This window comes from Oreochromis aureus, linkage group 14 (assembly GCF_013358895.1).
Source record: "Oreochromis aureus strain Israel breed Guangdong linkage group 14, ZZ_aureus, whole genome shotgun sequence".
Classification (NCBI taxonomy): Eukaryota; Metazoa; Chordata; class Actinopteri; order Cichliformes; family Cichlidae; genus Oreochromis; species Oreochromis aureus.
In genome coordinates, this window is record NC_052955.1 from 3,721,524 (window position 1) to 3,745,119 (window position 23,596).

The following is a 23,596-nucleotide window of genomic DNA, read 5'->3' on the forward strand; positions in this document are numbered from 1 at the left end:
AAAGTAACTTTTTCTTTAATGTTGCGTCCCACTCTCTCTCTTTTTATCTTTTTTCTCCCTCCATCCTCCCGTTTCTTGTCTTTAGTTCCCCCCTTTCTCTCCCTGAAATCACAGCCGCGTTTCTAAATGTTCCAGTTTTGCTTCCTGATACATTTTCAAGGTCATCACGAAAGCTTCAACACGAGAAAACACCCACACACACACAGACAGGTGTACGAGCACACGTGGCGCCTTTAGTGACGAGGCAGCTCTAATTGGATTCCATGGTCGCCATGGCAATGAGAATTGATTGGCGACAGAGAGACAGAAGGCCAGAGAGAGGCTGAAAGATGAACACACCACTGTGTGATGACGGGGTCAGAAACCCTCTTCACACGCATGCACACACAAAAGCGCATCCTGACGCACACAAACACAGACAAAGCGACACTCTCGCGGGTTACTGGTGCCAGCGATGTTATTCCATTACCACCGACTGCGCCCGTATGGTTATTACGGGTTGTAATCAACTCGACTCACGGTGACGATGAGTGCTTGAGGTCATCTGTGTCGCTGGACACTCACACACATACAGACGCACGAACGTTTGCTCACAGATTATGGTTCCAGTCATTCGATCGATTTATTTTTTTCATCCTCTGTGTCCTTTAAATGTGTATTGATTTTCATATCTGCTCTGATGTAACGATGGCAGAGAAAAGTGTAATGTCATAGCAGTGCAGCGCACCACTTACAGATGTTTATTTTCCCATTAAAAGCCCAATTAAAAGCATTGACTTTGCAGTTAGTGTAAAATTATTAAGATAACGATCATTTTTGTTCGCACAGGAAATGAAAATGTCAGAGTTACCACAGATCCTAAAAATCTTTTTGTCTTAAATAAACATTTACTGTCCTGAATTCAGTTTGGATAGGTCTTAAATCATTGGAGTCACAGCAGAGTGACAATTTCTAGCACACAGTGTTCCTATAGTTCCTTCATCTACACATTTAGATCACACAATGCCACTGCATTTCTAAGGCCGTGCTATTTTAGGAACAAGGCAGACTGATCCATTTTCCAAATCAGAAGCAAGGGAGTACTGAATTACCATTAACCTTGTTCCCATAAAGTGATGCATACTTTAACCTGCTGTGTTATTAGTGAACATAAAGGGACATATATCAAGTGAGCAGCTGAAGGTAAAAACGAGCTTATTATTTGTAGCTAATGGCTAAAGACCAGCTACAAAATATGTTTGTGCCCAGTGTGGTTGTGGGAGGGCGGGGCTTGTAATAAACTGGCAGAAACAATGAAAATTATGATGAAGAGGAGGACCTTCCCAGTGAGACTCATCAGTCTTATGGCAGTGCTTACGAAAAAGTGTAATGTGAGGATAATCCATGTGTGTTGTGGAAGTTTCAATGGGCTGGGAGGTCAGTTCCTTAATCTTAATTATGCAAATTCTCGCCCATTGTTCCTTCAGTGGTGCTACTTTCAGTCATTATGCAATGTACTGTTTATAAGACTGGGGAAACCTGCAGTCAGCTGAGACTGAAGAAGTCACTTGGATGAGTGATGAAATGTTTCTCCCACAAAACGCTACGTCCAGATGAACAGAATCAACTTTTGGAGATTTACTTACCTGGATGATTGAGCATGCATCAAGATGTTGTGGAAATTTGTCACTGCCAGGAATGACTGCACAAAAAGTTGTGAATGAACTCATCTGCTGAATCCTTCAAAAGCATCCTGTCAGAGTCGAGTCCAGCCGTGCTCGTGTAATCGGCAGATGCTGCAAATTATGAGAGCGTGACACATCAAAGGCCCTGAGTGATGGAGGGGAGGTTAATAAGGGGAGAGCACAGCACTGTCCTGTGTGGAGTAAACCACACTGGCAACACCATGGTTCATTTCAAATGAGGTAGAGGCTGCTCACCAAATATTTGGAAATGATTGGTTTGTGGGGATGTTATCTTTTAATTTCTATGAAAATTGAAAAATGACAGTTTAAGAACTAAATGCTTGCAAATAATGACTCCTGGTGGATAAAACCACCAAAATGTTTCAATTGCTTACAAAGCAGCCTGAGCAGTTTCTTTTTCTTATTACTCTGTGTTACATGTTTACAGGCATGTTAGCTGCCCATGAATTCAAAGTGCTGAAGATGCAGTAAACAAGGCGGTGTTAGTCAGGTTGATGATCCACTGTTGATACCCTAATAGTGGAAACCAGAATTTATAGTAAGTTTGTTGTGTGTCTGTTTATAACTTATATGGACAGAATTCAGGCGCTGAGTTCAGGACTCAACGCATCTTTGCTTTTTTGGACACTTTACAGCTAGATTGAGAAATGGCACTTCCAAGTCTGAGCTGGAAAAGGGAGAATTCCCTAAACCATTATGAAGATGAGTCGTTGCCTCAAATGGTGTAGTCCCAGTAATGTTCATCCACTTAAAATTTGGTTATTAAAGAGCTAAATTACCTTTTTGAAATGGCTACTGAAGTCGGCCTGTAATAGTGCCTGGATCCGTATTTTATTTAGTCCACTAAATTATGTTCTATTTTGGCAACTTTTGGAGTCTTTCTCTATTTTTTAGATTATTTAAACTAGACTTTTTTGCTCTCCATGCTTCATTTCACATTTGTCCCCACTTCAGGCATCAGAGAAGTGAACGCACAAAATTCACCAGCATAACTGATAAAAACTGGCTTCAAAGTCTGCAACACTGCTCAACAACCAGCATGTAAATAATCAAACGACACTCTTGACCAGTGTAAAGAGAGCACAAGAGGTTCACGTTGGCTCTCTGCTCTGTTACATACATTAAAAAATACATTAATTCACAAACACACACAGAGTCTGGCACTTGGTGAGTTTTCAGTCAGTGCACAAATTAATATCAATTTCCAAATAAATGATGTAGTGACTTAAGAAACAGTTAATTAGGTAAGTCAAACACATTACATCCCAGATACCTTTTGCACAGATGGCCATAAGTGGCTCTTTCTTTATAAGAACATAACTTTTTGAATCCTTTATGAAGATTTTAATCATAACAAAATTCCTAGGAACGTGGCCATAACTTCCATATGGCCATAGTTGGAAACTGTTTCAGAAATTCAATAGCTCACTGCAGGTCGCTGTATGTTATGATTATATCACAGCTATGGGGGATGTTGCCCCTCAGCTCTGATATAATCACAACATACCTGTCGTGACCTACTGCTTAGCTGAACCGCTGCACTGTCAGAGAGTGTTCCGTCCCAAGAATCAGTCATTTACGTTTCCGGCATTGATAAGAAAGCTGAATTATCAGTAAGTAAACCCTCGAAACAACAATACCCGAAATACAAAACAGAAGAGCAGTACAAGATATGATATGCTGATTAAATACATAAGTGACATAATAAGATAGGAGAAGCCTGCTGTAGTGCTGTAGGTAGACTAAGACTTCATGTCAGCTGTTATTTTACGAATACATCCTGCCAAGTTTAACCAATCAGATTGGTATATTTAAGGTATACTTTATGATTATTACTTTATGCCTGTGGCTGCAGTCTGTGGACTTTGTGCTTGACGACAATGTTGAAATGTACCCCAGGGACAGTCTCATAATATCATATTATTTAACACATGGTTCAGATGACCACGCCCCTTCTTTTCTGCCTCCATCAAAATGACTTGTTGACCTTCAGTTACACACACATAGTGTAAAACACAGCTGCTCCACATTGTGTACATGTTTGCAAGAGTCACTGCGTACACGTGAATATTCACTGTGTAGCTAAAGAGGCTGATATGCAGGCTGAACAAAGCTGCGGTGATACAGAGGAGAGGAGGACGAGCAGGGAGGAGGTAGGGAGGATGAGGAGAGTTTGTCCTTCTCGGCTTATCTCGCCACAGAGCGCTGCACCTGCTGGAGTTGCCAGGTTGCAGAGAGGTTTACAAGCGGCACACAGTTGCCATGTTGGAGTGATTTTTAAGAGGAGGAGGTGAGTGGATTTGGAGGGAGCACAGTGGAAAGAATCCCACTGCCATGTCAGGCTCTTCAGAAGTGAAGTGGCTCACTTTGATGTGGGGCAGAAGTTGCCAGGTCGGTGTGTGTTTTAAGCTGGTGGAAGTGGGGAGACATGTGGAGGCAGCTGTTGCCAGGATGGTTAACGGGTACAAAGGTTAATGGAGAACAGGGACAGTTGCCGTGTTGGTCTCATTTTGTTAAGGCAGTGAAGTGGACAGGGTAATTTTGGAGATATCGACTAGTTGCGTAGCTTGTTTGAAGCACACTGTGCCCTGACAGGATTGAGAGTTTGCAAGGATGCACTGAAAATATTTGAGTTTCATACTAGCAAAGGTAAGTGAGGGGGCTTTGCAGAGGCCTAGACTGGGGTGTCTTCATCGCAATGTCAGTTTCATTTGATGACAAGACAGATGACCTGAAGAAAATGACTCCCCTGGTCTCATTATGGATTATCATCAGTCTATAACAGCTATGTGTGCACAGCTGTTAAAATGTTACTTTTGGCATTGGGCCCACTTTGCACACTTTGGGAATCTTGGTGTTGAATAATTGCTCGAGTTGTGTGATCTGTAGCCAGATAACAGTCTGAATAAAAACACACAGGGTCCCTACCTGCTCCCCACTGGTTTTTAATCTCTTTGGGTTAAAGGTGTGTACATGTCTGTGAGTTAACATGCACACAGATAAAAGGAGGTGTGTACACTTTCTTCAGTGTTGTTTTTAAATAATGGCATTTCTACATTTCTAAAAATGCTTTATTTTTCCAATTACTTTGTGACACATAAATAACTCGGCGGTGTCATCGACTGCTTCTCCAGTGAGTCTCTTTACCTGCAAATGACTTTACAGTGTTTTACTCATATTTTAATCTTGTTTTGTTTGTTGTATAATAGAATATATTGGATATTAAGTATTATATATTAAAAATGAAACGTTACACATGGTGATGTCTGCAGATAGGAGCTGCAAGGCCAGAAACCTGCATAAGTATAATCATCAGTTTGCCCCTCACAGACAGTCACGTTCCACGCAGTCCTGGTCACATGACCTCACTTGTGCTCATAGAGGTTTATTATGATGGCCTCCAGTTTTTTGCGTATTGTACAACATACCCAGGAGAGCCATGCCTTCAGTGTATTTTTTAAAACATAAGCCCTTTCAGGCTTTGCACGACCTGCTCTGTGTCTTATCGGCTAACAAGGGCCACATCAGGGAGGAAAACCAGGGCACTGTTGACATGGATTTGTAACATTATTGATGATTTTCTTAGCTGAGGTGAAACAGCTCAAAAGAATAAAGAAGAGAGGTAGAGCCCTGTCAGGTATTAGAAAGAGATTTGTCTTCGGCATGTATGATTGTGGAGTTGATCATTAATTCAGCTTTACTAATGTATGGTGCACTTGACACTTGAGTACTTGAAATTGATTGCTAAGTCTGTCATTACATTCACAGAAAGTAGTAAGGACTGTGCTGCCAGTTTGCTTTAGCTTGATAATTTTATACACAGCGAAACGAGGCCAGAGCATGTTCTAAGCAAGCAGTGGAGCCAGTTTTAGCCCGTTCACCACTAATGATATATCCAGTCTTTGAATCAGTGGATCTACATATCCACTCATCTGTTATCATCTTTGGACTCTCAATTTCACATTAACGTCTTCAAGTGAACCTAGTCTGCTTGTTTCTTATCCTCAGTATGCTCCAACATTAATGGGTGTTCATACAATCATGATTCAAAAAGCTTCTTTATAGAAAATATTTATCAAATTTAATAAGAAAAACAGTGCTCTGTTTTTATTTGTGCTCTGCCATTGTTTCCAGAGCTCATGAATAAAACATAGAAAACGTGAAATGTTTAAACTAATGAAAGTTGATGGCACAAACACGCCTCGAATATAAGGCAAGAGAAGTTAGAGGTGCTGAAAAGAAACAGCTGAAAGAACATTTTGCAATTAATTAGATTAAATAGGAACATCCCAATAATATGAGTGGGTAAAAAAAGAGTTCCTCAGATGTAAAGGTTTACAGAGTATCACCAATCTGCAAAAACAAAGAATTATCAAAAGTTTCCAAGAACGTGGAAAAGCCTTGAAGGCCAGAATGAATAACTGAATGCCAAACCCTCAGACAGTGCTTCATTACTGTGATGGAAATCAGTGGAAATCACTGTCAGTGAACTTAAATGCAGTTCAAAGGTCTGTAATGCAAAGGAGAACAGGATCCAGAAACGCTGCCATCGTCTCTGGACTAAAGCTCATTGGAAAAGTGGAAAACCATCAAATTCCAAATTATTACTTTTTCTTTCTTAAAATAGGATATTTATTCAGTTTAATAAAATGTTTCATTGCATTCAACTTTTTTGGAGTTGGAGTTATACTAAACAAATTCAAAGATTCAAATAATGAGGTCAGTGCATGTAATGTCTCTGTGATATGTCAGATAAGGGTTGAGGTAAAATAAGATAAGGGAAAGTTCCTCTAGTAGAGTCCAAATACATATAGACAGAGCAGGAAATGAACAGAAAACCTCATTTTCAGTGTTTTAACATCTATTACACTTTTTGTTTCCTAACCACTGGTGAGACTTAGAGGTTTTTCCACGAAACGGGGAGAAACTACAATATTAAAGAGGCCATATTTGAGTGAGGTCACTGACATGGAAAACATGATAATTTCGGACTAAAGGGGGGATAACCTCGGGTACTGCTTTCACCAGTTTCACTGATGCAATGAGAAGTTGCCAGGTTAGATTGATGGAAGGTTTTTTAAGCTCAAAGTGAGACGTGGAGAATTGGAGGTGGTATCAGACAGGCAGGAGGGTTATTTGGCTCAGGGAGGCATTTGATGATTCAGTGACAGGGAGAAAGTTCAAGCTGAGGACATGTTTTGTCACTCTGACACGAAGCAGGTCATCAGCGTGTCAGAGCAGTGGCAACCACGACAGGGCTGGATGATAAACTTGGAACATAGCTGCAACTGTGCAGTGATTTCATGTTTAGCAACATTTATTTTGATCGACTTTTCTACGACTTTGTAGTGCGTGGTTATTTTATAATGCATCTTAGCTGTGGAATGATGAGATCTGATTCAATCAATTTTAATCAAATTTAATGTTTCTCTTCAATCAGTAAGAGAAAGACGAATGTTGGAGATGAGCCAAAGTTAAATCAGGCCTGTTTGTGTTGGAGTGTTCACTAAAAATGTTACTGGCATGTCCGGCTGATTGGGATCTAGTGAGGACCCTTTGTATTGTCAAATGGCTTTAAATACTGTTTTCATGCTTCTTTTGTGTGACAGTTGTGCCCTACCACCACAGGCCATTTGGCTGATTCCACACAAAGGAAGCAAAGAGGTTGATGTCTGTGTTTCTGTTTTAATGAAAACCTCAGAGGTTTTTTAATTTTGCTTGTAAAACAGTAGTAGATTTGCCAGGTCTGATTTCTGTAGCTTATGACCCTAAACAATATTTTGAGCAGTATTAGAGGGTTTGAATCATTATTTGGCTTGAGACTGTAGACCGAGAGAGACTTTTGTTACCAGATTGAGTGCCTGTTTGAAGCAGTATGATCCTATACACTTTGGGTATTGATGATAGTGCTGCAAGGACTCTTTTTGATGCATGGTGGCAGAGGAGGGGTTTTATTAATGTAGTGTGAAGTTGCCAGGTTGGAGAAACAGATGGAGCCATCAGGTAGAGCGGGGAGTTTGTTTATTTTCGAGATGGCAGAGAGCGTTAAGGTTGTCAGGATAAAGCGAGGTGTGTGAGGTGAAGTAAAAGCTTCTTTCTCTTTGGCCATTCAGATGCTATCAGCTTCAAAAGGAGGTTGTCTCCTTCAGGAACACGATGACAGGTATTCAGACAGCTTGGAGTTGCCAAGTCAGTTTGTTGTAAGTTTGACCTCAAAGATATTCGGAGCCATTTCAGGAAAAAAAAGGGTGATGAGGCTCATAAGAGAGAAGCTGTTTAGAGTGGGATGAGTCATCAGGTTTAACAGATCTGAATTTACATTAAAGAAAATTGGGAATTGGTTTTTAGGAATGCCATATGCTGAAAAGTAAGTTACACTGTTGAAAGCAAGAAAATGATTATTTCGTCCTGGATTAAGGTTTCTGCACTATTTTAAGATCCAAGGTTGGATCAGTACTGTTCAAGATGGTCAGAGATATGACAATCAATAGACATGTTTGTATCTCTCTGATCACTTTAAGTTATTTTGTTGTGAAGAATTCTGTCATTCATAGCACGTTCAACAGTAAATTAGTATAAACTCACAGCAACTAGAAGTGAGCTTTGTGATCAGAGCTCCACTGGCCTGACAGGGAAATGAAAGTGAACACCAGCAGAAAGCAATTTCTTTTCATTGTCGCTGGGAAAACGGCTGGCTGAGCCAAACACTGTGCACAACAACTCGTGCACTTCAGACTTCAGGGCAGAATAGACCAGTTGTTCATACAAGACAGCTCCTATCACAAATATTGGAAAATGCCTGCCTTCAGAACACTTACCAGAACTAAGCAGTGCTTTCCACAGGCATGTATTGTTTGGTTCAAATTTAGATTCAGATTGATGAAATAAAGAGCAGAGAGCATCAGTGATGAATGCCAGTGGATAAGATATACCCCATCCCCAGGAAGTATCCACAGTTGAAGGCAGGCTTTCTTGGACTTAAACTTTTTGTGCTGCCTTGTCGCTGTGTCTTAGTTTATGAATATGTGCGTAGGGCTGGGCCATATTATACCGTTCACAGTAATACCGGTACAATGCTAGGCAACGATAAGAAAATGAAATGTCGCGATACAATATGGGTAAAACGCGCATGCGCAGTGCCGAAAAAGCACAGCGGAAACGGAGAATGAGAATGGGGAAAGCAGATTGTTGAGTGAAACGGATGAACCAGAATTGGTTTGTAAAAATGGTGCAACTTAACTGGTTTGGTGTTTGTCCGTCAGATACACAACAAAGCACATTTTTTTTGTAGAACATGCAAGCCGACCGTATTTGTGGGACTAAGGTGCTCGTAAATCTGGGAGTAAATCTTGGTTTCGCTTAATGTGTCTTATAATCCCCGTGCACCTTATGGTCCGAAAAATACATATTTGACTTTTTTATTTGGCACTCTGCAGTTTCATGTTGCAAAGCACCTCTTTTTTAACTTCAGTGGATATTATACATGGTTATGCTCAGGATATGTCAGCCCATTTCTACTGGATCCACAAGTCATTAATATAGCAACAACATGGGAATAATGATGAATACAGCATTAATGAATCAATGGTACAGAAGTGGAGAAATGCCTTTTGGTTAAACTTTCAGCAAGGAATTTGCATTTGCACTGTTAAATGTTTATATAGCTTTAATGCACATAAAAAAACAGCTGCTTGTTTAAGTAAAATAAATGGATGGGGGGGGGTTTGCGCTAGTAAAGTTGTGGAGTTGTATTTTGTCTTGTAGAAATTATATCGTCAGTTATATTGTTATCCCAAATTTTCAAATATATATCGTCTGGTCCGAAAAATACATATATTTTTTGGCCATATCGCCCTGCCCTAGATGTGCGTGGTTTTTCAACCACCTGCATGGCGTTCTGTCCTCAGCAGCGCATCTTTATGACTGTGGCGTTGCGCTAAATCTAATCTAAATTTACTATTCTTGTCTTCCTACATTTACTGAACCTTCATCTTCTTTCAGTTTAACCTTTAAATATCCACACAGTGGCTGGCAGTCCATCTAGGATGAGGCCTAAGGCTGGGTCTTGTTTTAGCCACATCTCGATTTTTTTTATATCCAAAGATGTTATAAATCAAGTTGAGTCATATACATTTTGGCATTATGTATTTTCAATGTTGATGTTCCAAACATGAGATATTTCCTTTCATTTCTCACAATCAGGTAACTGATGCCACTGCATTTTCTTTTCTCCTGCAGTGTACAGTTTTCTTTTTGTTGTTGTTGTTTTAGGTAAGTTCATCCCTACCTATCACCTTGACTTGTTGTGTAACAAAGATGAATTATATTATTATTTAAATAGATCCAAATCATGTCAAAAGTCACCTCAAAGTGTTTTATATTGTACGTTAAACACCCTACAAGGAGATGAAGCCAATAACTTTTTGTATCTGTAGAAAATAACAGCATGTAGCATCCTGTTTTCTACTTCTAGAATATTTCTGAAAAGTCAAAAACACCTAACAATTATGCAAATGCTGAAATTTAGTAAAAAAAAACAATCCCTGCTTTGGCTTTGAGTGTTAGACGGTATTTTCCTTTAATGACTACAAAGTCCTCAGGGTGGGGAAAAGGAGGACAGTGGACAAAGAAGAGTAGCTGCCAAAGTGGGGTGATTTGAGTCGGGGCAGCAGGAAGATGGCTGCCAGCATTATTTCTACAGAAGCGCTGACAGTTCCCAACCAGAAAATGTGCTTAGAAACCTAGACCTTTTCCTGCAGTCACTTATTTAGTCTTTTCCACTTCAGTCTCAGTGGATCTTTGTGGAAACATAAGTGGGCCAAATGAAATGCACGAACTTTCTGAAAGAAACAGAGCTGTACTTAGTGAGCAGGCTACACACTAGGGTTGGGAATCAAAAAATGCTTCCAGCTGAGAACCATCTGCAAATCTGCCCAATCCACTGGAATTGTATGCTTCCAGGCTTATATAAATCATTTATTGTCAATCCCAGCTTCTTTCTGACAGTTTGTTTTTGGTCTTTTGATTTCTAAGTGTTCCTCTTTGCTACAGTATACTGTGTTCAAACCCAAAGGTTTGTTTGGTCAGTGTGTCAATGCTGAAAACCTGTGGAGGCCCACTTCATCCACACGTAAAATTAATCAGGTATCAATAAGGGGAATAAATATATAGAACTACAATGGAGAGGTGAGAAAAGGTGAGACAGATTTACCTTACAATGTTAAGTGGCTGTTGCTGTGATTTGGCATTTTATAAATAAAATTACACTGAATTGAAGAATTTTCCTGCTTGGCTTTCTTTGGGCCTCTGTGTTTTACCGTCAGAGGTAATAGTCTTAAACAGGTATGGTCATTTTTTACTTATATATTGAATTATCAACAGGGAACTAGAGGTACAACCAGATACATCTAGGAAGGATGCCACATCACACAGACATCCTCAATAATGTGCTACCATAGGCTGAATCAGTTATGTTGCCAGACTAAATTAAGTTTGCTGCTTGTTGTCACGGTGGTTGTACTTGGTTAAAGAGATGTAGTCGCACACAGCTAAGACAGGCGAAAGTGTGCAATAGCCTACTTTTTACTTTCTAATAAGACACCCAAAAACCGTAGATCCTACTATCCATAGTAGGATCGTCGTCACAGCTACTGGGCCACACCCGCCTGGTGGGCAAAAACAGTACTGCGGTCCTTTTCCCTCCAGTTTCAGTTTAACATGATCAAAATGCTCGATAGCTGCTGCTTTCAGGGATTTAAGTTAGGCTGCCATGGAAAAATATGGAGTCCCCAGAATCTGTGATCCATATTTTCCTCCAAAGATTTGGAGCAATCAAAGAAACTTTTGTCCTGCAGTACTACCAACTGTCCACTATTGGCTGGCACGATCTAATAATGTTTTGCCTGCCAGGATAGTCAGTCATGTGAATGAAAACTAGCATGCATGATAAGATCCTCCTATTTTTCAATCACACATGGCCTCATAGCTACATCCAACAAACTATTGCGTTTTATATGTTTTGGTGATACTATTTGTGTTCTGAGCAGTTTTTAAATGTATATTTTGTTGGGTTAAATGTGCAGTAACCTGTCAAAATCTTTGCACAATTCTTCCAAAACTCAGAGTCAAAGTGGTGTGGAAACATTTTACGTACTTTTATGTACAAATTTTATGTTGTCTTTACTATATGCAGTCATTGTCTTTCACAGCTCACTGAGCTCAGCATATTGTTTAGCGGTGCATGCTGCCTTCTGGTGGTGTTTTCAAGCAAAATACAACAAAACATGACAGCGACACAAAATCTCTGTTTAAAGTAGGAGCATCTGTTTCACTGGCATGGCCCTGATCACATTAAGACAGTGACAAATCCTGAAGCCTCAGAAGAAATGTTGATGATTTTAAAACTTGCTTGAGGCAGCCACAGTAGCCACACTATGCTTACTGTATAAAACATAGCACCTATGTCATCAGACGCATGCCTTTGTTTTCATTTAAGTCAAACCCTGTGATAGAAAACAGAGCCAAACTCAGTATCATCATTTTTCCTCAAAAACATAATATTCCTCTTAGAAAATCTTGATTGTTTCCGGATTTAAAGTTTAATCAGACCACTGATTGGTAAAAGATGACTTCCTTCTGTGTTGCTGATTGCATAAACAACAATGAAAGTAAATGTGTGAAGCAAAGAACCTTTTTTTTCTTCTTTGCTTCATTTTTTTATGTTCTCATTGGTGTGGTTTGGAGAAAATATCTCAGGCAACAGCCATCGGCTGGTAATTGTGTCTTTAAAGTGTCTCAGAATAATAACATGTAACTCTCGGGACACATTACAATGATTACATGTATAGCACAAAGGAACTTAAAAGTAAAGGTCCAAGGGTACTGATCACCTTCTCAAATGTAAACATTGATGTGATGGTCCAGATAAGTGGATTCACAAAGTTGATGATGCCTATTGTTGCTGAACCCGTGGTTAATCTTTTATGGAAAGAAAAAAAAATATTTGCATAAAGTGTTTAAACCAATGAAAATCTTTGATATGTTTATATGAGAATGGAGAGTTCCCATCTGCAGATGTTGACCAGTTAAGCTGTGGTTGGATAATCCTGCCTTTATAAAGCTATTACTGGAGCAAATATATAAAAACATAAAAACTGGGATGTGTCCACGCTCAAACCCTTTAATGGAACATAATAATGCGGACACGAGTCACCATTTTTAGCTGATATGCCATATGAACTGCATGCAACTCAGTTTTTACAGAATGTATCCACGCCCATGACTCGTTTGATGTGGTGCTAATTGGTTTGGAGCCAAATTTAATTACAAGTTCAGAAAATCCAAACATAATTGTGCCATCGCCATTAGGGCTGATTGAGTCCATGGTTCTGGAAATGTGCACGCAGGCAGTCTGTCCCTCCTGCTGTCAAATAATTCAAAGCGAACCTGAAAGAGTACTGATAACTGATAACAGTTTTCTCCTTAAACAATCAGCACAATTGTGAGACCAGTAACTTCTTGGTTGAATCAGAGGATAACGGCTAAACCGTCAACCAACTGAACCTGAGAGTGCAGCCCTAACGATCAGACATGTTAGGTACATCAGGTGGTGGGGACGTGCCCAGATGTTTAAAATCCATATTTATAACAGTGAGGAAAATACAGTAGAAAATGAAATATGCCACAGCAGTTTTGAGGATTCTCAGCCGGCACAAGGTTCAATTTTAAGCAGTTTTGAATACAAACAAACGTTGAACACTAAATGAAAGTATAAATAATAAGCAGAGTCAATGCTAGGGCCAGATTTGGTAATGCTATTAACCTTCAGACCTAACTCTTTCTTGTAGGCAGTGAGTCTGACCCTGCCATTGGCTAAGGCTTTGGCAGACCACCTTAGCGTGATGCTGACACTGGGTTTCATTACTTTTAGAAGTTAGATGATGAAAGACATCTTTCCAAAACATGACTTGTTTGTAGCTGAAGTGAAATGTTTGCAATTGAGCACTGACTGATTAATAAGCGGTCAATAGGCAATGAAAATGAGCTCAATGGCACCAGCCACCTCCTGTTCCACCCTCCATCTGTCCAATCGCCTTCTCTTTTAACTTCTTCTTTCCTTCTGATCTTTCTGTGCAGGCAAACTTGGCAGACTTTGACGAGCAGGTTACTGAGCCAATGGTAGACTTACTGGACTTTTAAAGAGCACCTGCTGGGTCCTCCAGTCCGATTTACGAGGGCGTGTGCACCACACGGATGAGCCCGTGAACCCGGATGAGCACCATCGCTGCGATATACCCTGTAAGAAGAGGACGGCCCCCCTCCCTGGTAAAGAGTTAAGCTGCTGCTCAGTGTGACACTGCCAGCACTGGCTGTGGTTGCCTTTAATTTAGTTTACATAGTTACATTTAACTCTATTGTCTTAAAGTAATCCAGCCATATGAAACTGACAGCTACTCTGCATCAGCACACACCTTCAGGAGAAACACTCAGTTATATATACAATATCCTTGTTTTCCTGATGACATGGAATGAAATGGTACGAAAACACGACCTACATGGTTTTGAATGAGGGTGGACATTTAAAATTCAGGACAGTGAGACATTTCTGGAGGAGAGGCAGGCTGCAGATTTTACATTATCTGTAAAAATGTAAGTATTCCAACTTTTTTCTTCTCATGCAGCTTGCTTTGTGATTAAAAAGAAGGACAGCTTTGTGTTTAGTTCAGTCACAGGTCAGAATCTCGGTATTCTCCTGAATAAATTCATGCATTCTCAGAATTTGTAGGATTTTCTAAGGATGATGATACTCTTGTATTCTTTGTGCCCATCAGCGATTGCCTTGGATTTGCTGTTATCATAAAGTTCTGTGACTCATTCCATAGCAGACGTCAGCCTCCATTTACGGTCATCTCCTTCTCCAGTTGTGAAAGCTGCTTCCGTCTCGTCTGCTATTTTAAGGTTGCTTGTTGGAAGTCAAATGTAATTAAATGTACACAAATTTACATTTGTGAAACATTTTTTACACAGTGTTCCGGTGCCTGTTTAACAAACAGCGCTCCAGGTTACTATCCATAGCTTTTCTCCATGACCACGGGCATTGGGCTACATCTTTTGGTGGAGGAATCCACTCAAGGAAGTCCATTGACAATTATGGATGCAATCCACATTCTGCAATTATACTGCTAAACTAAATGGCTACAGACCACTGGCCCTACATCCCATAAAACCTTGGAATAGCTGTTTCCACGCCGACTGACTGGAGGTCATAGACAAACTTGAACCCCTGCAGTTTGCATCCATACTGTCCTCTACATGCTTCACCGAGCCCTAGCTCATGTGGAGGAATCTGGCACCTATGTGAAAGTTATATTCTTTGATTTTTCAGCGCTTTCAATACCATCCAGTCAAACTTGGACGAAGACAAGCTCACAGAGATCGACGTAGATCCCTCTTTTGTTTCCTGGATCACAGACTAGCTGGCAGAAAGGCCACAGTTTGTCAGGTTGGGCAGCTGAGTTTCTGGGGCATTAATGAGCAGCACTGGGGCTCCACAGGAGACCTTTTCACATTGTATACAGCAGACTACAACTCTGAGTACTGTAACATCCAAGAATACTCGGATAACACCGCCACTGTGGTGTGTATCAGGAATCTGAATATAGGGATCACAAAACGACCTCATATTGAACACCTCTGAGACGAAGGAAATGATAGTAGATTTGCAATGATTCAGGCCTCCCCTCCATCCTGTGAAAGTTTGGGGGATGGACAAAGAGGTAGTAGCAAAATATGAATATCTAGGTTTACACCAAGATAGCAAACTAGACTGGTCCTAAATACAGCCAAGCTATGCTAAAAGGGGCACAGTTGGGTCAAGGTCAAGGTCCAGTTTATTTATATAGCACATTTCCAAACAGTCTGTGCTGCACAAAGTGCTTAACAATGTAAAATGCCACTAAAGCAAATAAAATGTAAAACTATGATGCAGTAAAATATCGAAAAAAATAAACAAATAAGTCAATACAAAAAGCTAAAACAACAACTAAGGCTGTTAAAACCAAAATGTTTAGGTCAAAGTGTGTTAAAGGCCAGACCATAAAAATGTGTCTTCAGTAACGATTTAAAATGTTTGTGCAGATCTAATATTTCGGGGAAGACTACTGCAGAGTCTGGGACCTGCCACAGAGAAGGCTCTGTCGCCACGAGCCTTAAGTTTAGTCCGTGGAATGGATAACATTAGTTTTGAACTGGACCTCATGGTTTGCTCTGGAGCAAAAATAAACAGGAGCTCATGCAGGTAGGAAGGGGCTCGGCCATTAAGTGCCTTAAAAACAAAAAGTAAGAGTTTAAATTGGATCCTGTATGTTGCCTCTTTTTGTTAAGAAAACAAGGAAGAAGGAAGACAAAGGAAGAATCAGAAACAAGGATGCAAGGAGACTGAACAAACTAGTGAGGAAAGCTGGCTCTGTAACTGGAGCCAGACTGGACACGCTGGTGGAGGTGGCTGAAAGATGCACAGGAGCCATCCTGAACATCTTTGGTCACCCACTTTATAACATCCTTACGGAACAAAAAAACAAAAAAAACTACCTCTGCATTGTAACACGCAGAGATACAGAAAATCATTTGCACCCGAAGCCATCAGGTTTTTCAATTCTCATTCAAATAGCAGGTGAGCTAAGTCAGACGTGAATTTCCCCCTGGGATCAATGAAGTTATTCTTATTCATATTTACATTCACAAACAGTGCAGCCCCTCCACATTTCTTCTTACATCACAGATTAACATTACTGTGAATCCAAAAAGTTCTGAAACCAGGTGCAGTGACACAGCGGACCAGGAAGTGTGAGTGTCTCTGACTATCGCCTGCAGAGCAATAATAATAATAATGACGAGCTTTGTGAATTCATTAAAATCCAACCATGTGAGCAGAGTTTGATGTGTTTCACAGAGTCCGAGTCCTCTTCAGGAAACAGAAGCTGATGTTAACGCTCTCTGCACGTTAGCAACATAAAACACTGGAGTGAGAACCTCAGTGCTCCGTACTGTAGTAGCTGTACTGGAAGCAAAAGGTGCACAAGATGATGGCAATGAAATGGAGACTGGCTGCATTTAAACCATGTAAAACATTCGATTTTTAAAGAACTCAGAACTTGATGGGCTTCACGATCACACCTCCTACCGAGTTACTGAGCAGTTTGCTTCTTTTGGATGTTGCAGAAAATCTGTTGGAAATATGTGATCGTGCCTGAGAGTCTAGTGTTTGTGGACATATGTTCTGTGTTAGGAATAAGAAACTACGATACTGGCATTTAAGCTGGAACTGTACTAATAACTCAGATCTGCTTGTGGAAGAAAGAATAGCCCACAGAGAATAATAAAGAATAAAGTTATGGCTTGCTGGAGAGTTTAACTCTGAGACTGCTGTAGTAGAGCGTCTTCTATCCACTGCTACATTTGCATATTTCACTTTTTTGTATTCTAAAAATAATGGAGTCGAGCTCAGCGTTTGCAGAGTGTTGTTACTGATTTCAGTGCTGCAGAAGTAATTTGTTCATTTATTGTGTGCAGTTATGTTTGTGTTATTCCGACAGGGATTCATTTTAACTATGAAATGAAACGATAACAGGAGTTGCAAAGTCGTGCAATATTAACAGGATGAAAAGTTGAGTTACCGTCGCCCTTCTCGCTGTTTCATTTTCAGCTGAAGTTTCTACCCACTAGAGAAGGTGAAAATCAATGAAACGGTGCAGACACAAACCCGCTGTATGTTACCTTGACATCAAACATGACATCAAACAGCTTACTCCACTGGGCTAAAAAAAGAGGTAGATAAACGAGTTTTATGCACCGGCTGACAGTCCTGCTTTCCTGCAAGATGCATTTAAAACGGTTTAAAAGACTTCAAAAAATAATGCAGCATTTATTTTGTTCTTTTTTAAAAGCAGAAAACAAGATTTAAGAGTCATTTTTAAAGGTTAACGCTCATCAATCTGTGGCAGGTTGCAATGGGTTCAGCAGCCCGAGGGTGACCGCACTGAAGGGAATTACACTAACTGGTAATAGAAGAAAACATTACAAAGAGTTCGCAATTAAAGTGTGTGTGTGTTTGTGTGAGAGCGCGGTGCAGAGAAACACTGACTTAGGGTAATGCAGCCTTAATAGCCACATTAGTTTCTTGCTCCGGCTGAATCGTTTGAAGCAACTTGGACAAGCAAATAGGTCCATTAGGTAGCTATAGATCTCATAACACACGCTGAAATGGGCCCCTGAGTACAGCAAACCTGCATTCACCTGCACACTTCACTTCTTCTGTTCTCACAAAATGCAAGCTACACAACAATGTGCAGATGCAGTTTGTCTGTCTTTGATTAATTAACACACACAAACACGCACACAGAGTCGCATCTTTTCCCACTGCCACTCCGCGTGTCATTGAAGGCTTTTCTATCACAACTAATTTGCTGCTGCCGCATTCACTGCTGCAGTGACAGGAGTTTCCTAATGAGACAGAGTGCTCACAGTAATGGCAGGTGTGGACCTTGAATCAGAATTACAGTAATGAGATGAGCAGGCCTAATGGTCACAAGCAGAATAATAAGAAGTACAGACACAGGATGAGAGCACCAATAATGAGAGCGAAGGCTGGGAGACGAGTCGGAAAATAACAGCGCTACGACAGGAGACGGTGGCTGCTGTTGTTTTTGGGGACGTCATCTCAAGATTTTACACATCTGAAGGTTTTCTTCACTGAATATTCAACTCTGTCTGATTAACGTGAAAAAAAAAGTTTTGAAGTTTAAGTTTAGTCATGAAAGCGTGGCCTACATACTGAAGAGGCTTCCCTCTCCACCTCTCAGTTGTTTGTGTTGTTGAGTTCTGCTGTGTGACAAGATAACGGCCTCATAAATACTCATCATTAGCAGTGAAGCTTCAGTGTTCGAGCTGATACCTGCAGAGCAGTTTGCTCTCAGTTATCATGTGAATGCAACAGTTTGGCATTAATGTGACAGCAAAAGTTTTTCTTAAATCATTACTATAGTTATTTCCCACCGCTATGCAAATTCCCCTCGGTGCTGGAATGAGCTAGAGACTGCAGAATCCCTCATTAGCTTCATATGCTAGTCTCATCACGTGCTGTCTGACTAGACACAGGTTTGTGAATGCGTGTTGCTGGTTACACATCCCTGAGGTTGTGGTCTTAATGGTCCAGCATGTGGAAATGGGGCAGTGGCATTTAACTCATTTTCATTTATGGGCAGATGTATCCCAGTTTGGGCTCGGAACAGGAAACTACTGCATCAACAATTTGTTGCCATTTTGTCAGTGCAAAATTTTAGCACTCTGTGCAAATATTACAGCAAAGCAGGTAATAGACCCACTGGTCCATCATGTGGGTGTCATGCTTTACCTCCCCTAGGTGTGAAACGTTTAAGTTGCAGCAGAGAGCTGTAGTGAATTAAAACCAACAAGTCGTTACTGACCAAGGACGGTATGAAGTACCTTCCAGGCCCCTTTATGCCAGGTAAGGTTAAGCAAGATTGCTGATCTGTATGTAGGAGTGTTTCTTTAAAAGCCCATTACTGTTTTTGTGTTGGCTTTAAATAAATTATCGCCCTCTGCTGGTACTGCAAGGTTCTTCATGCCTAGGAGAGACATCCACAAGATGGACCAGCAGGTCTGTTACGTGCTTTGCTGTGATACTGGGTTGGCGTGCAATGTCTGCAACGGTTTGCCATGGTCTCCTAAACCAACCAACAGTTCGACAGAGTTCAAGAAAAAAATGAGCACAAAGTGGTCAAGCTGAGTAAATGAGAATGAAACAAAGTCTACAGTGGCAATAACAACATTTGTTTTAACTTCCTGCCTTTAAAGGTGCTGTTTAATGGTTTTAAAGGCCACTGTAGTTCACAACTTGTAGTCAACAGTGTCACCTGCACGATGTCACAAAGGTTTACACATTGCCCTTATAATTTGTGCACAACTTCATAAATCTTACATGTTTTTAATATTAATAACATATTAATATTAAAAAATGCATTAATGGGGGCGTAAACAATGACAGAGAAATAACTTTTAACACAAATCATTTTTTAAGTGCATTGCTCCAAGTGGTCCTTGTACTGTACGTTATGCTCCCTGCATGAAGCTGCACAGTGTTATGTGATATCAGTACACAGAAAATAATGTGACTAAGTGTTGACAAAGAGAAATACAATGAGTATGACAACAGAGCCTTGACATTTCTTTGAGTGCGTGAAGCTGTTTTGTGATGCGTCACGGTGGCTCAAAGGTCAGAGAATTGGGTTTGAGACTAGAGGTTGTTAGTTTCTGCTAGTCTGTAGAGTGGTAGCATAAATATGAGTGTAAAAAGCGAAAAATCAGGCCCCTGTGGCGCTCACCCACCCTCATTACCATTGCTTAGGAGCCCAAGACCAAACTCTTGAACCTGCTCGGTGGCCAACAGGCTGGACTGTGGTTTTAGAGGAAATCCTGCAGATACGACTGTCTGGCAGTTTCAGTCCATCATGGACGATTTAAATGGAACAGAGAAAAAGTAAAGTTGTTGAGATTTGTTTGCCCAAACTAGCGTTTCTTGCTGATATGCTGTTTGCTATTAATTAAGCACTTGTATGATGTGTTGGTGTTGTCTGCACACCACACCAGGACAGTCATTAGGAAACCCACCAATTCTACCTGCTCTCAGACAGAGGTTGCAGTTTGAAATGCCCTCGCAGCAGAAAGAGCAGCTTTGGGAGTTTGGCTGTAATGGGCCTGTAACTAGCAGGGCCACAATTGCAATGATAAAGTGGTCACACTCAAACTTGAGGCTGCTGCAGTCTCTGTAGAGCTGAAATTACTGAGCAGGTCTGGTTATACAAGATTCATATCCCAATATACTTAGGCTTAATGATGATGCATGATATAAATCTCAGTATTCTCTGTGAAAGAAAAAGTTCAGAGGCTTCTGCGTTAGTTTTAGGAAACATAGTTAACCATTTTCCATCTTTCTTTCTGCTGTTTAAAATGATTCCAGGTTCATAATTATGAGACTGCTTCACTGGGTAAACTGTTTTCACTCATCTGGGGATATCTCAGCTTCTTGGCTGTGGAGTTGGATGCAGTTCTGGTCAAACGTCATCGCTTTCCATACATTGTCGTTATCACACTGCAGGCTGCTTATCACATTCATACATATACACCAGTGGATGTGTCTGGAGCAATGTGGGGTTCATCTTGACCAAGAACGCGTCGACAGTAATGATCTGTAATGATCTCTCAGTTAATAAAAAGCTGGTACTGCCCACCGTGTTATGGACACAAACTGCAGCACGATGGGTTTCAGGCAGAATATCCTTAAATTAGGTGGAGGCCATGCAATAATTGTATTCACATCTTCACTCCTTTACCTGTTAAGGAAGTGAAGCTTTTATACTCCAGACTCAGTTATATTAAAAAAAGCCATCTTATCAAACTCAGGATGAGTCTTCGATGTTGAGGGAGGACCGTGTCTTCCTCTTTGCTGCAGGTGAACCTCGTGGTGGCTCATCAAGTCAGAGAGAGAAGAGTGGAGAGCTACAAACGTGCAAAATTGTTAATATTTAAACGTTTTGATCATAATTCAGTACTGAAGCACAACCGGTTATCCAAAATCCCACCCGGCTTCCTTTGAATGCAGAATATTTATTTGCAGAGATAAGCTTTTTTAGCCTCCGTCTCTTCAGCTTTTCTATAAAATTGATGCAAACAATTCATTTTATAGAAGCTTTTAGTACATCACTGCCCCACCAAGGTACCTAAAGTTCAGCCATTCAGATGCTGTAAATATAAAGAAGACTGGGAAAAGGGCTGTTTGCTCCCTGGAGCTGTCTGGCCAAAACTCCATGAATACTGAGCTTGGCGGTGGCTTTCTCTTGAGAAGAGTTTCAGGCAAATGCCATAAATATACCCATAAATGTAAACATACTGTTGCTGCTGTTGAACTTTGAAAACACTTTTGGAGAATGTGTGTGGCGCTCCCTCTTCCCTTCGCTGTAAACTCAAGGTCAACAGACATATTACAGTCCTGACAGCAGCGGTGGACTCAGCCAAGGCACCGAGGACACATCCGGCTGCCGACAGGCTGCTTGGCCTTACTGGCTCCCTCTCTGTGTCGCTTTATAACTTTATTGATCTGGACAAAGCAGTGGAGCAGACAGGCCTATTACAGTGCACCCTGTAGACTGCTGTGTTTCTTTCATAGACATTTGGTGGAAGAGGTGCAGCAACGCCTCTACAGTGATGGGCACAGGGGAGCGAAATGAGGTTTTATTCTCAATGAAATTTTATGTATATTGAGAAATAATGCAGAAAAAAAAAAATCACAGTGCTATACTTTCTGGATTCTGACATCTGAGGGCTGAGCGTTAGCGTTTTGGATGCCATTGTTAGTGTGTGGCGTCAGAGTGAGCTTATTAGCTAATATTAGAAAGGTTGGTTAGCACGCTGCATTCAGAAACACATTCCTGCTAATAAGTGCTCAGTAACACTCTAATAAAATCCTGCAAAATCACCAAAAATGAAGCATAAGATTTGTGTTTGTACAATTATCCACAGGACAAGACAAATTATTTGTCAGGTTTCATTAAATTTGGTTAAAAAGATCATCAGCAGTCGACTCAGACGGAGCTGAGATCTAGCAGGTAGCCTTTGGCTCAAGCTACCTGTATCAATCAAATAAGCCACGCCCCTGACAACCAGTATCCTGATGGATGAGTTACAAAAACAAACAGTTCATATGAAAATGGAAAATATCCATAAAGGTGTTTTTTTAGATGTACCTCTCAACATTTATCTCTTCTGTAAAGCTGGACAGTTTAAAACACCTTTTAAATGTGTGCTCATTACTTCTGTTTCACCTCTGATATTTGAATCACTAATCCGACACGCCGGCACTTCTAAATGTGAGCACAATTAACATTAAAGTCCCTGCTCTTTTCTGACTTGTCATATTATTTAATGTCAGCAGCTTCAAGGCTTTGGCTGTGCATTTCCTGCTGGCTGTGCATAAAAACTTTGGCTACGAGTTGGACTGTCAAATAAAGCTACGGTTTGTCAATTATAATGGTGCTTCTTCAGCAATAACACACATCCACTTTTGATGATAGAGTAGCAAATAAAATGCCTCCAATGGGCTCCACCTCTCCTCAACACATCACCCCACCCCCACCCACAACCCTTCATCTTCTCCGGAGGTGTTGTTAGCAAAGAGCAGGCGTGCAGGAGGCTGAGTGAGCGTCTACTTTTTACAGCCATGTGAGAACTTTGAAGAATTCCTGATGCTCGTGCGCAGCAAGACTGCGAACCCAAAATGTTGCACAAACAATGTTATGATGATGAAGTTTATTTCTAAAGACACAAGGCTCATTGGTGTTATTATTCAATAGCTGTGCTGATTCAGCAGCTGTTTTAGTTTTGTTTGGGGAAATCAGGTGAATATGAAAATGTGCTTACAGATGCTGTTATTATTTTAGCCCTTCAGACCCCCACAGGCAATCGAGTGATTTAAGACTAGATACTATTTTAGTCCAACATTTCAAAATAGACATCTGGTGTAACAACATCTGGCTGGATGGATGGACGGAAGACACTTTTAAGAAATCCAGTTCCATAGATCTGTATGTAGCAAGGGCGTAGATTTGGTTTTGGCATTGGTGGGGACGGGTGTTTCAACCACCGAACCCCGCCCTTTTTCTTTCTTTTTTTTCCTTTTCGTCTTTGCTTCTTGATAAAAAAGGACAAATATACTTGCCTACATATGCTATTCTACATGCTATTAAAACATGTAAAATTACAATTCATAGTTTTATATGTGAATTATATAATGTTAAATTACTATTAAACAAATGACTAAGTATTTTAGACTTTAGTTT

General features: G+C 40.5%; 1 protein-coding gene across 1 annotated transcript in view; it reads left to right on the forward strand.

Moving 5' to 3' along the window:
• Positions 1-23,596, forward strand: part of si:cabz01090165.1 (uncharacterized protein LOC100333421 homolog) — a 380,989-nt gene that overhangs the window by 189,269 nt on the left and 168,124 nt on the right. The window contains exon 6 of the mRNA XM_031741783.2: positions 13,821-14,009. The gene's annotated coding sequence lies outside the window, so the exon portion shown is untranslated. The remainder of the gene's footprint in view (positions 1-13,820; positions 14,010-23,596) is intronic.